Here is a 12,417-nt window from a genome sequence, read left to right on the forward strand (position 1 = left end):
TCTGCTATCAGTGTGGAGCCCACTTCAGATCCTCTGTCCTGCTCTCTCTTTGCCCCTTCCCTACTTGTGCTCTCTGTCCCTCTCAAAAATAAAACTTAAAAAAATAAAGACAATAAAAGAGTACAGTAGGTCAATTAGGAAAAAAAAAAAGTAACCCTGAACCTCTTCCCCTCCGTCCCACCCAGTGTACCCAGTATACAAATGGTAGAACAGGCTAATCACACAGCGGCCGTTGCTCCAATAGCAATTCTGAAAATCCAACTGATCAAATGCTGCCAACCCACCATACTTTGGGACAGGGAATATCTGTTGATCAAGCACTTGTTCTGATCCACCCGATGCTTCAGAAGTGCATCTCTAGTTGGTTATTACCCAGACTTTGGTTGCATCTGCTATGAGCTACACCACTATCCATCATCCTCATTGTCCACTCCTGATGAAGCCTTTGGAAAATATGTTCTCTTTTGATTGCTGGGCCGTCTTCGCAGCCTGCTTCTTGATTGTAGAAATTTGAAGGCCTAAAGTCCTTTTCAAATCCCCAACAGCCTCTGTTTCTTTTAGTTCAGACTGGTTCTTTCTTCAGAACTTTATGGATTATCTATAAATTTGAAGCGAGTCAACTCCACTGGTCAAAGCCGCACTCATGACTCCTTTTTAGACCTGCCTCTTTATGTAATCAGATTCTTTGGGCCCATCAGGCTTCCATGAGACTACAAGTTTATGCTTTCTAGAAGGGTCTTCACATAGGTTTGACTCGGCTTCCTCAGTTTAGCCTATGTTACCAGGTGATACACATTTAATCTTTGCCTTGGAACCCCATCTTAATTTGAGGATCTCTTGCTGACTCTAGAAGCTGAAGATAAGAAAACAGTTTATTTTCCAAGTTATTTACATTCTACAGAATATATTTATGTTCTACCTTAAAATTTTTAGACTAAAAATTAGATTAATGTGTTTTTTATTATGAATGTAATATATACTTATAAAACAGCTTAATATCATTGAACACTATAAAAATCAGAAAATTAAAGTTTGGTTGCAATGGAATAGAACATAGAAATAGACTACGATATATATGGGAGATCATATATCATACAAATATAATTACAAATGAGAAAGAAAGGAAAACTCAAAAGTGGTGCTGAGACAATTGGCCATCCAGATGGAATAAAGTTAGATCATTATCTTGTACTTATCTACAAATAAATGTTATATTGCATTTAAAGCTAAATAAAAAAAAAAAAAAACCAAAGCGTTAAATGCAATATAACACTTATATTTAGATAAAAACATGTAGACAAATATGTTAATAATATCAGGGGAAGAAAGAATTTTTTAAAATAAGACACAGAAAATGGGGCACCTGTGTGGCTCATCTCAGATTTGGGAGTTCGAGCCCCACATCGGGCTCTGCACTGACCATGAGGAACCTGCTTGGGATTCTCTCTCTTTCCCGCTCTCTCTCTGCTTGTCTCTCTCTCTCTCACTCTCTCTGTCCCAAAATAAATAAACTTAAAAAAAAACACAGAAAATGATAAAAGATAAAGGAAAGGATAAATTTAAGTACATTAAAATTAACTTCTGTATGTCAAGAGGCATAAACACAATGGAAATATAAGCCACAACCGGGAGAATATGTTTGCAATGAAAATAACCATCAAAGAATTATTATCTAGAATATAGAAAGGACAGGGGTGTCTGGGTGGCTCAGTCAGTTAAGTGTCCGACTTCAGCTCAGGTCATGGTCTCATGGTTCATGAGTTCGAGCCCCACATCAGGCTCTGTGCTGACAGCTCAGGGCCTGGAGCCTACTTCAGGTTCTGTCTCTCTCTCTCTCTCTCTCTCTCTCTCTCTCTCTCTGCCTCTCCCCCACTCATGCGCTCTCTCTCTCTCTCTCTCAGAAATAAACATTAAAAAAATTAGTTATACAATATATGAAGAACAAATACTACTCAAAAGTAAAAGATAATAGAAAAGTGAGCAAAAGATAGAAGTAGGGAATTTATAGAAGAAAGCCACTTGAGTGACCAATAATCATGAAAAGATTCTCGATATTACTATTAATTAAGAGAATGCAAATTAAAGCAATTCTTAGATACTCCTTGGCAGTTATCACCTTGCAAATATTGTTTTAAACTGATAATCTCAAGAATTGATTAAGATGTGAGAATAGTAAAACACTTATAGTGACTGATGTTTAATCAAGTGTCAGATTTATTCACTAAGACCCACAACAGTTCCACATATAGGCATATGTCCTTGATGGACTCTCATAAGTGGGCACAAGGAGACATACATAACGGATTTTGTGGCAGGAAGTGATAGCACTTCACCAAACCTATATCCTCCTTTTCCTGGCCATACAGTTAGACTACATTTTCTAACCTCATTATCATTAGTTGTGGCCCTGTAACTGAATTCTAGCAAGAGGTGAGTAGAATTAATGTGCAATACATCCAGATCTGTCCCATAAAAAACAGCCAAATAATAATCCCCATGCTTTTTCTTCTTCCACTGGCTTGAAGCAAACAAGCCGAGACTTGGAAAGCCATAAGATAAAAAAGAGTGGACTCTTAAGATGGAAGAACCTGGGCCCTCCTCCTTGGAGGAGGACCTTCACCAATCAAGAATGTGCATTTTGGTCTGTCTGGGAGCTAGGAATAAAGTCCTATGATGTTTGAGCCATCATATATTTGGGGATTTGTAATTAGAGCACCTAAGTTTGCCTTAACTAATATAGATGCTTACTGCAGCATCGTTAGTAATAAACATTGGAAAAGCTCATCAGTACGGAATTTGGTAAATTGTGGGATATTCATTGGATGTAATACTATCCAAGAGTTAAAATTATGGTACTTAATCTATGTGTATCAATATAGTTAGGCCTAAAAAATGTTAGAATTAATTTTTTTAAGTTTTTTTTACATTTATTTATTTTTGAGAGAGAGAGAGAGAGAGAGAGAGAGAGAGAGCACGAGCAGGGGAGGGGCAGAGAGAGAAGGAGACACAGAATCTGAAGCAGGCTCCAGGCTCTGAGCTATCAGCACAAAGCCCGACGCAGGGCTCGAACCCACAAATTGCAAGATCATGACCTGAGCCGAAGTCAGATACTCAACCAACTGAGCCACCCAGGCACCCCTTTAAATATATATAAATATATGTAAATATATATATACAGTTTTAAATCCTGTATGCACATTTGGCAAAACATCAGATGTGTTTGAGAAGTCATGTAATCTCTCAGCCTCAGTTCCTGCATCTATATTGTTTTATCCAATCTGAGATATCACTGATTATAACATGTATTATTATGTTATGTACCAATAAAAAACACTACAAATTAAACTATTAAGAAATACTTTCTCACACTTTGAAATCCTACTTAATACTTATGAGGAGACCTTAGACTTAATTATATACAACTTAATCACTTATTATATGCCTATGTAAAAAGGAAAATTTAAGCTAACTAAATTGGTTAGAGCCCTAAAATACCTTCACTTACAGACTCCAATTCTTTGGAATCACTTTTTGACTCTGAGTTATTTGATGTCCATTTTTCCCTTCACTATAACATCTTGTATGCCATTAAAATTATTGTTGATATAGCAGCTCAAAGAAAAAAAATGCTCAGAGAACTAAAGGCTTTATCACTGGGCTTTTAAATAGGCTTTGCAATTATGCAGAACTAGTTTGCTTTTGAAACTCAAGAAACAGTGTTAAACATTTTTGATACATCCCCTCTTCTACCTTTCCCTTGAAACCCATTAAAGATTTTAAAAAGTGTTCTATAGTATCTCTGAGGTTTTCTTCTAAGCTGCTGACACTCATTCTGTAAATTTTGATTCTCAATATACTGACATTTACAAATGTACAAGTAACAACTGTATCCTAACTGCTGTCTGGTTGGCAGTAGCATTTCCACATGGAAAATCCTCAGGAAATTTATACATGTTTCTGAATCAAAAATCTTGTCACAAAAATCAATAGAGAAAACAGGAAAAATATTATAATTTTCCTGTGAAAACTAAAGCTTAACAATCAATGGAGAGACATTACTAATCAATCTTTCTTGCTTGCAGTTGTTGCTATGTTGTATGTGAATTTATAGCCGCTTCTGCAGCTAATAGTGAAAAAAATCTTGCAAATAAAATAACTATTAAGTTTATAACATTGTATAGTCACAAAAATTTGATGAGCAGTATTCCATGAATTAACAAATTTGAGTCCTTAAAGCAGCAATTTCGACTATGACTCTGTGTAGTACTGTTTTCCCTGCTGGGAAATTCAAATGTTATGTTATTCTAATACTTCCCAGCAATGTTCACTGGCATTTTGTAGTGTTTGGATATCTGGTATCAGTACACTTCTTTGTAAATATTTTAACAAAAGAGATACAACAAAAGGAAGCTGAGAATATTGTTGTGGAATACTACGAAATGAAATTGGAAACGGATCTAAGATATGAAATATCAAAAGCAATATTGATATCAACATCAAAATCAAGGCAAGTTGAAAAAATAGTACTCCTTCATTTTTGTGGTTGTTAATATGAAGCAGCACGTACCTTAACAAACTTGAAGAAGTTGAGGTTGCTTCGAATACACTCTTAATTCAATCAAATCAACAGCAACTCATCAACTGATATTGATTTGATTGAAATGGAAGAAATGTTTTTAACATCTGGAATATTTGTTAGAAAACAAAGATCAAAATTATCAGATGGGTCAATTCATCTTTTATATTTAAAATTTTCATTTTAAGAATAAGAACTTTTAAATATTAAATGGTTAGCAAACTCTTTCTTTAAATAACTTTTATTTAACTTCATAAATGTGTCTTATTATGATGTTTATATCAGGCAGATTTATGGGTTATCTACAAACTGTGCATTTTCTCACTGTTTTTAAATAGTAAACCTCTGAAATTCTAAGTATAACCCTATCATAGAAAAACAATCCACTGTTTATTACCATGGTCACTCATTATTTAAAACACATAAATAGTGTGTTGTGAAAAATGCAGAATAACATAGTTCAGGGAATTCCTGAAAATTCTCTTAAATTCTGATTTTTCATTAATGAATCCCAAACATGAATACGTAATAGAAATTTGGAAACATTAGCCAACAGCAATAATGAGATACTTTTGATTGTAGGATGCATTTCAATTTCAGTGATGTTAAAATGTGGGAAAAAATGTGGGTCTTAGAATCAAGGAAATGCAGTATTAAATGAAGACATCATATTAAAAGATAATCTCTCTCACTACCTTTGTAGGTCTGAAATATTCAGTGAGCTTATGGTTTAGAATATTCCAGGAAGTAGAGCACACTAATAATTGCCTAGAATGTTAATTAGTCATGTCTCCTTTTTCTTCCACTTCCTCTGGTTTTATCCTAATAGATAGATTTTCTGTTTTGATTTGTTTTGTTTTTAGATTTCTATCCTCTCCTCTACTTTAAGTAAATTGTAACCAAATCTTAATTTTCTGATTTTCATAGTGTTCAATGATACTGGTTTGAACTGTTTTATAAGTATATACTACCATTATGAGAAAAACATATTGATCTAATTTTAATAAAAATATTTTATTGTAGAATGTAAAGATATTCTGTAGAATGTAAATAATTTCTAAAAATATACTTTCTCATTTTAATTTTTCCTCAAAATGGCAGATAGTATAAAACCAACCATCCAAAAAGTACTTTTTGTCTGCTTACTTTTTTAAAAAAAATTTTTAATGCTTTTTATTTTTGAGAGAGAGAGAGAGAGAAACAGAGTGCAAGCGGGAGAGGGGCAGAGAGAGAGAGAAACACAGAATCTGAAACACGCTCCAGGCTCTGAGCTATCAACACAGAGTCTGACACAGGGCTCGAACTCATGAACCACAAGATCATGACCTGAGCCAAAGTCAGGTGCTTAACCGACTGAGCTGCCAAGGTACCCCTTGTCTGCTTACTTTTTTAAATATGATGGTAACATTACAGCTAAAAAAAAGGTAAGGGATAACAGGCATAATGCTTAGTTGTTTGATAACCACAAAGTCTATACTGTCCTTCCTGAAACGTCCTCAGTAGTAGCATTCTTAGAGACGAGATTTTTCTCAAGTATTTTCTGAGGGCTGAGCAGTAGTGAGCTTTGGGATCACTCCAGGTTGTAATAGTATTTCAAAAACTTCTTGTTACTTTAGAGTTTTTGTTCGTCCCATTTTACTTTTCACTGTAATCTCAACCTTACAAATTAGGAAACCTAGACTTATGTGGGCAGAAGCAAAGTATGAATACGCTTGACTAGAGAGTCTTGAATATGTTCATATCTCTATGCTTCACTTTTCATGAGGGAACCAAAATCCACAAATGGCTTTGCTGATACCAGAAGGTTGATTTTAGTAGTTGCTGATCCCAGAATTTTAATCCCAGACCTGTCTTTCACTCTTCTTTGCAGTTCTAGAACAAGTCATTTATGCTCATTTGTCCCTCCTTTAAGAAGGCAGAGAGCTACAGCTCAGAGGAGTTACAGGAAATTTCCTGGCTAATACCTGCAAAGTGCTGTGGTGATTAGAGGGATTGTCAAATTGACAATTACTATTATAGAGACCAGCACAGTTAAGGGGTCTAACTGGAAGATTGGCAGGCTGCAAAATTTTAGGCTGGTTGCAAGAGTTATTATTAGAGAATGGCTGCTTTCGAAAATGTATATTTAAATATTAACAACATTTGAGGAGCAAATACTCCCAGAGATAAACATATGCTTTGAATCCACAATTACTTATGCATCTTCCCTGTGCCTCCTCTATGTCTGTATTTTTAAAATTCTGTAGGTGAAGGACTGAGGTTCAGTCTCAAGGTCACTGAAGCGGCTGTGATTTTATTAGTATGCTCATTGAATGTGCTATAGAAATGTAATTTAAGGCATTAATATGTACACACTAAATAAAACCACACAGGCTGTGGGAAAGTTATTTATGATGCTGGAATTTTACCAGTTATGGAAATAAATAATATAATGTGTGTATCTCTGGAAACAATGTAAACTTAGCTTACTCAACAGCAGCGGTAAGAGAAATCTAAACAATTCTGTAATTCTATGAGGAGGGTAATTTCACTGATGACAGCTTTCCATAATTTTACTCTTCTAGATAGCAAATAATTTTCCTTATTCTTTATTTTATTACTATTTTGAATTGCACTCCTTGTTGGAGTTTCACCTTTTACTAATAATTCTTCGGGAAATGTATTTTCACTGTTTTTCATATGGCAGTTACTGCTGGCAGTACCTAGTTGAAACCAACAGAATTACAACTCTCTTCAATATCCCTACATGACATGGGTAATATTTCAGTTTAATCCAGGGGCATGAATTGAGCCAGGAACAACCATTTCAATTTCTACTGCAGTTTGTTTAGGCTTAACATGGACTAGCTACCATACCCTCTCTCGGTGAACCATATTAAATTGCTTACAGAAACCTGCTCAGAAAGCAAAAGGCATGGCTTTACTATTCTCATGACATGCTTTTGCCTAATAATCATGAAAGCTATAAAAAGAAATCCACTACAAATGCCCCCCAAAACTCCTTACTGGTGCCCAATAACCAAGTTCCAGCAAGAGAGTTAAACAGCTATTAAGATTACTTCACTTTTATATAACATTATGTTTCGAACATTATTCCTTAAAAACCAGAATATCTCATCTGTAATGATGGACCAGTCCTGTTTCCCCATATCTTTGTTCATAACAATATGACTGCGCTACATACTTACCAGGTGAAAGACTGAAATGTGAGGTGATTTATCTATATTTTCAACAGTTCTGGAATTAAGGGATTGGTGTTCAAATGACCGACTGAAGTTAAAGGAACTCTTTATAGCTATCAAAGAAAATAGTTTGGGTACCACATGTAAAGGTCTTAAGCAAAACAGGGACATGTACTTTATAAACCCTATTTATTTCCCCTTAAACTCTCTGAATGCACTTGTTTGTATCAAAAACCCACCTCTGTTGGGGTGCCTGGGTGGCTCAGTCGAAAAAGCATAGGACTCTTGATTTCAGCTCAGGTCATGATCTCATGGAGCCCCTTACAGAGCCCTGCATCGATTTCTGTGCTGGATGTGCAGCGTGCTTAAGATTCTCTCTTTCCCTCTACTTCTGCCCTTCTTCTCTGTCTCTCTAAAAAAATAAGTTATTATAAAAACCCACCACCGTTAAGGATATTCTCAATGAACTGCAACAATAGATTTTGCTGAGACTAGCACATAGTAGGAACATAGTAAATGCTGGTCAAGTGAATGAATGAAGGCATACAGTTATGACTCGTTCTTTTTAGCTGAATATAAATACATGGCACCACACCTAAAGATGATTAAAGAATTTTATAGATTCTCCTGATTAAAAAAAGAAATGAGGCTTCAAAGTGCTTTATGGTAAATGATCAGAATAGTTTCTACATCTATTGCTCAATAACCCTGCCTTGTTTTCTCTACTCATCACACCCCTGCAGTGTGATGAGTAGAAAAAGACCAAGTGAACCCAAAACAGGGGTGACTAGAATTTTAGTCCTGGTTTTTCCACTAATTAGCTTTGGGAACTGGACAAAAAGACTTCAAAAATCTGTGCACTAGGCCTCCTATGCATAATGAGCAACTATGAGTTATTTGATGTCATAACCTGTTCTAACATGCTGTGGAGCTATGTTGGCAGCACGATTTGCTAACTTCAACAATACAGGAAAAGGTATTTTGATTACTTATAACTTCTTTCATATCAGCTTAGAACTACCAATTAACATTTAATAAGCACCCCTGACTAGATTGAGGAATTAAACTTGAACTCATTTGCTGAGCAGATAGTTGTACTATCTATGACACAGTACCGGGTACTCCTTTTGCTTAATATTTAAAAACGCCTATTCCTATATCTTCCTGTATTTTCATCTTCCTCGTGACATGCCATTGCTTGGTCATGTGTACAGAATGTGGAAAAAGAAAATTTGCCCTGTTTCTGTCCCTGATGACATAACCGTGGAACAAGCAAGATGAGAAAACCCTTGGTTGTAACTCACTAATAATGCTGTACAACATTGAAAAATTATACTATTTGTTATATTGAAATGTGTGTTGGTTTCGAGGAGTCAAAGTTTTCTGAAATTATTGAGGCCGACCTATCTTCACTCCTCTGAATTTCCCATTCCGTGGCACAGATCAATGCACCGAAGCTTCATGATTCCCTGAAGGGCTTTTAGTACATTGGTAGAGCCACTTCTTTATACTCAAAACCTTTTGGGGAAAAACTACTAGATGTATCATCTGCTTAGTTGTGCTCCTTTCCCTTCTTAAACTACTGATCTCTGCTCCCATTTCTGCTTTAGCAGGAATATCTTTTAAACTCATGTCTTCTTCGTTTCTGTTATTCTAATAATAGCCAAAGATACTCCTTACGTCTTTTGTACCTAACAGACTGACAGATCTTTAAGCCCGTATTAAATTTATCCTAAAACCCTTTCTTATAACTCTATGTAATCAGTTTTCAAGACACTGCCCTAATTTCTATAAATACAAAACAAAACAAAAACAAAAACAAAAATCCCCACATTACCTACGTAACGTGAAAATTAAGTGTGATTTTGGATTTATGCTTTGGTTGGGTTTTAATTTGGCAGGAGGATACATGATAGTATTAAAAGCAGATTTTGCTTTTTAATTATTTCATAGAGATTACTATTTAAATAAGTTTATATTTCCCATTAATTTTCAACTAAAGTTACTGCGACCTGGGAGTTCTGTTCAAATCAACGGATTTTATTGAGCTCTTACTAAATGCAAAGTAGTGACATAGGCACTCATGAAGAATTGGCCAGAACTTTGCTTTCTAGATGCTTTTAGAGTAGTAAGAATGATATGCCAAGTTCACTCACAAGTTGACTAGAGTCAAGTAAGGGTCAGAAGAGAAGTAGGAATATTAAATTCAAAGGAGAGACAGAACATCTACGTAAGAGCATCAAGAAAGATGACTTTTGAAGTGGGCATTGAAAAATGGAAAGGACTTTAACAAATGAAGATGAATCATCATTTAAAATTATCTAGAAGGAACAAATACACTAAACAAAAGCACCCAAGCTGAAATATCTGAGCCATGGTGGGAGAATAAGCAGACGATCTGATTGGACTATATGTAAGGTTTGTCTAGGCAAGTAATGAGAACTGAAATCAAAAGCTACATTGGGCCAGATTATCTTTTTTTAAATGATCTAAATGTTACTGTGTGATGTGGTATCATTTTGTTATATATTGACCCAGGTTTATACATAAAAATTTCACCAAATCCATAGTAACTAGAACCAATGTTAGATATAATGTTTGTAATTTCCTAGATAATATTCCCTCTTATGTAATTCTATAAAAATAAACATGTTGATCACCAAGAATAGAACTTTTCACAATTAATAATAAGGATCTCACCAGGATTTGGAACCAGGTTTTAGGACCTTAAAGTCATTTTTTTTAAGTTTATTTATTTATTTTGAGAGAGAGAAAGTGCACATGAACAGGGGAGGGGTAGAGAGAGGGAAAGAGAGAGAGTCCCAAGCAGTTCCACACTGTAAGCCCAGAGCTCAATGTGGAGCTTAAACTCCTGAACCACAGGATCATGGCCTAACCCGAAATCAAGAGTTTGGACGCTTAACTAACTGACTGAGCCCCCCAGGTGCCCCAGGACCTTAAAGTCATGTTAAACAAAGCTAAAAGTGATACAGCAGATTCTAGATTAAATTAACCATGAAGCATTAAATCTGCAGATTATCTCCACACCATCATGAAACCCTACTAGAATGATTATAAAGGAAGAAAAAAAATGTATAAAATCAAAATAACAAAGTGAATAAGGGAAAAAAGAACAGCCAGTAAGAAATGTGAACAATATTTCAGAACACGAGAAACAGCTGTATGGCTAATAACTGAATATGATTTGAGGTTTTTTATGGTTTCTTAAGTGACTGGTAGAGGAAAGAAGTAAAGGTGGGCTATAGAAAATCAAAAGAAGCAAACTGATTCATGCTATTTGCATCATATGTCTTAGGAATTAAAGATGCCAGGTGTCTCTGAAGGTAGGAAAGTAAGGATTAGGGCAAGTAGGAGGGCCCCAGGCCTCTTCTCTTAGGCCCACAGCCAGATGAGTATCTCTCTCCAGCAAAATAAGTTACTAAGATTCTATAATCTATCTATCTATCTATCTATCTATCTATCTATCTATCTATCTATCTATCACAGGCTGAATTGTATCCCCTCAAAACTCATGTGTTGAAGTTCTAATCCCTAGTACCTCAGAATGTGCCTATATTTAGAGGCCTTTAAAAAAGTAATTAAGGAAAAGTAGGCTGAATGGGTAGGCCAAGATGTCTAATCCAGTGATATGTGTCCTTATAAGAAGATGAAATTAAGACACACAGAGAAAAGACTATGTGACATAGCAAGAGAGAGCCATCTGGAAGCCAAGAAGAGAAGCTTCAGAAGAAACTAAGCCTGCCAATGCCTTGACTTTGGGCTTCTGGCCTCCAGAAATATGAGAAAATACATTTCTGTTGTTAAGCCAGTCGGTCTGTGGTGTTTGGTATGGCAGGTCAAGAAAAATAATACATTATCTGTTTGTCTGCCTATCTATTTTTCTATATATCTATTTATCTGGTTTATGATATTTCCTAAGAAGGAATATAAAGCAGGATAATTGAGAATAACTGTTTTGCCATAGAAGTGTGTTTGAGAGAAGGATCTTTTTATTTAGCACGATCAGGGATAACCTCTGCTAGGAAATGACATTTAAGGTAAGATCTGAAGGGTGAGGAGAAGCCAGTCATGCAAATATTTGAAGGAGCATCTTTCAGGCAAAAGGAGGTTTAAACAGAAAGATCCTCAGGTATAAAGGAGCAGGCAGACTGGGGACTAATCAGCCTGGCTAGAGTACAGTAAGCAAGGAGGGTGGTAGAAGGAGGTAGGTATGCGGATATAAGCAAGGATCACAAGATAATTTTACACTTAAGATAAAATTTTCACTTCTTCCTAAGTACAGTGGGTCTAAATCTTGGTCCGTAAACTATGAAAAATATCAAATTTTATTCACTTTTCTAAGTCTGCTTAAATTCATCTCCCAGTCCTCATCCTACCATACTGGCTGGAACTGTACCTCATTGGTTATTACTTCTACTCTCACACCCACCCAAAGTGCTCTGTAAAGGTTCAAGGGTCTTGGGCAACACCAATGTCTCAGGAATCCTCCTCCAGCAAGGGGCCATTAGTCAGCAGGAATTCGTGCTTGATACACATCATCTCAGTCCTCAAGGTCTCTTGGGATCTGAAGGCTCACTGCTATCTTCCTGGACTTAGTGTGTATGAAAATTTAGTGCTGCTGGAGGATCTTGTGCCTTC

At 35.8% G+C, this 12,417-nt stretch overlaps 1 long non-coding RNA gene across 2 annotated transcripts in view; it reads right to left on the reverse strand.

Moving 5' to 3' along the window:
* Positions 1–333: 333 nt before the first annotated feature.
* Positions 334–12,417, reverse strand: part of LOC109266682 (uncharacterized) — a 38,432-nt gene continuing 26,348 nt past the window's right edge. The window contains exon 4 of one of the 2 annotated variants that reach the window (XR_002079816.2): positions 334–853. This is a non-coding gene — a long non-coding RNA (uncharacterized LOC109266682). Of the gene's footprint in view, positions 854–7,727; positions 8,169–12,417 lie in introns of those variants that run through there. The other variant, XR_008419141.1, reaches the window with a different exon arrangement.

The sequence above is a fragment of the Panthera pardus genome, unplaced genomic scaffold (genome assembly GCF_024362965.1).
Source record: "Panthera pardus isolate Hobbes unplaced genomic scaffold, ASM2436296v1 HiC_scaffold_11, whole genome shotgun sequence".
Lineage (NCBI taxonomy): Eukaryota > Metazoa > Chordata > Mammalia > Carnivora > Felidae > Panthera > Panthera pardus.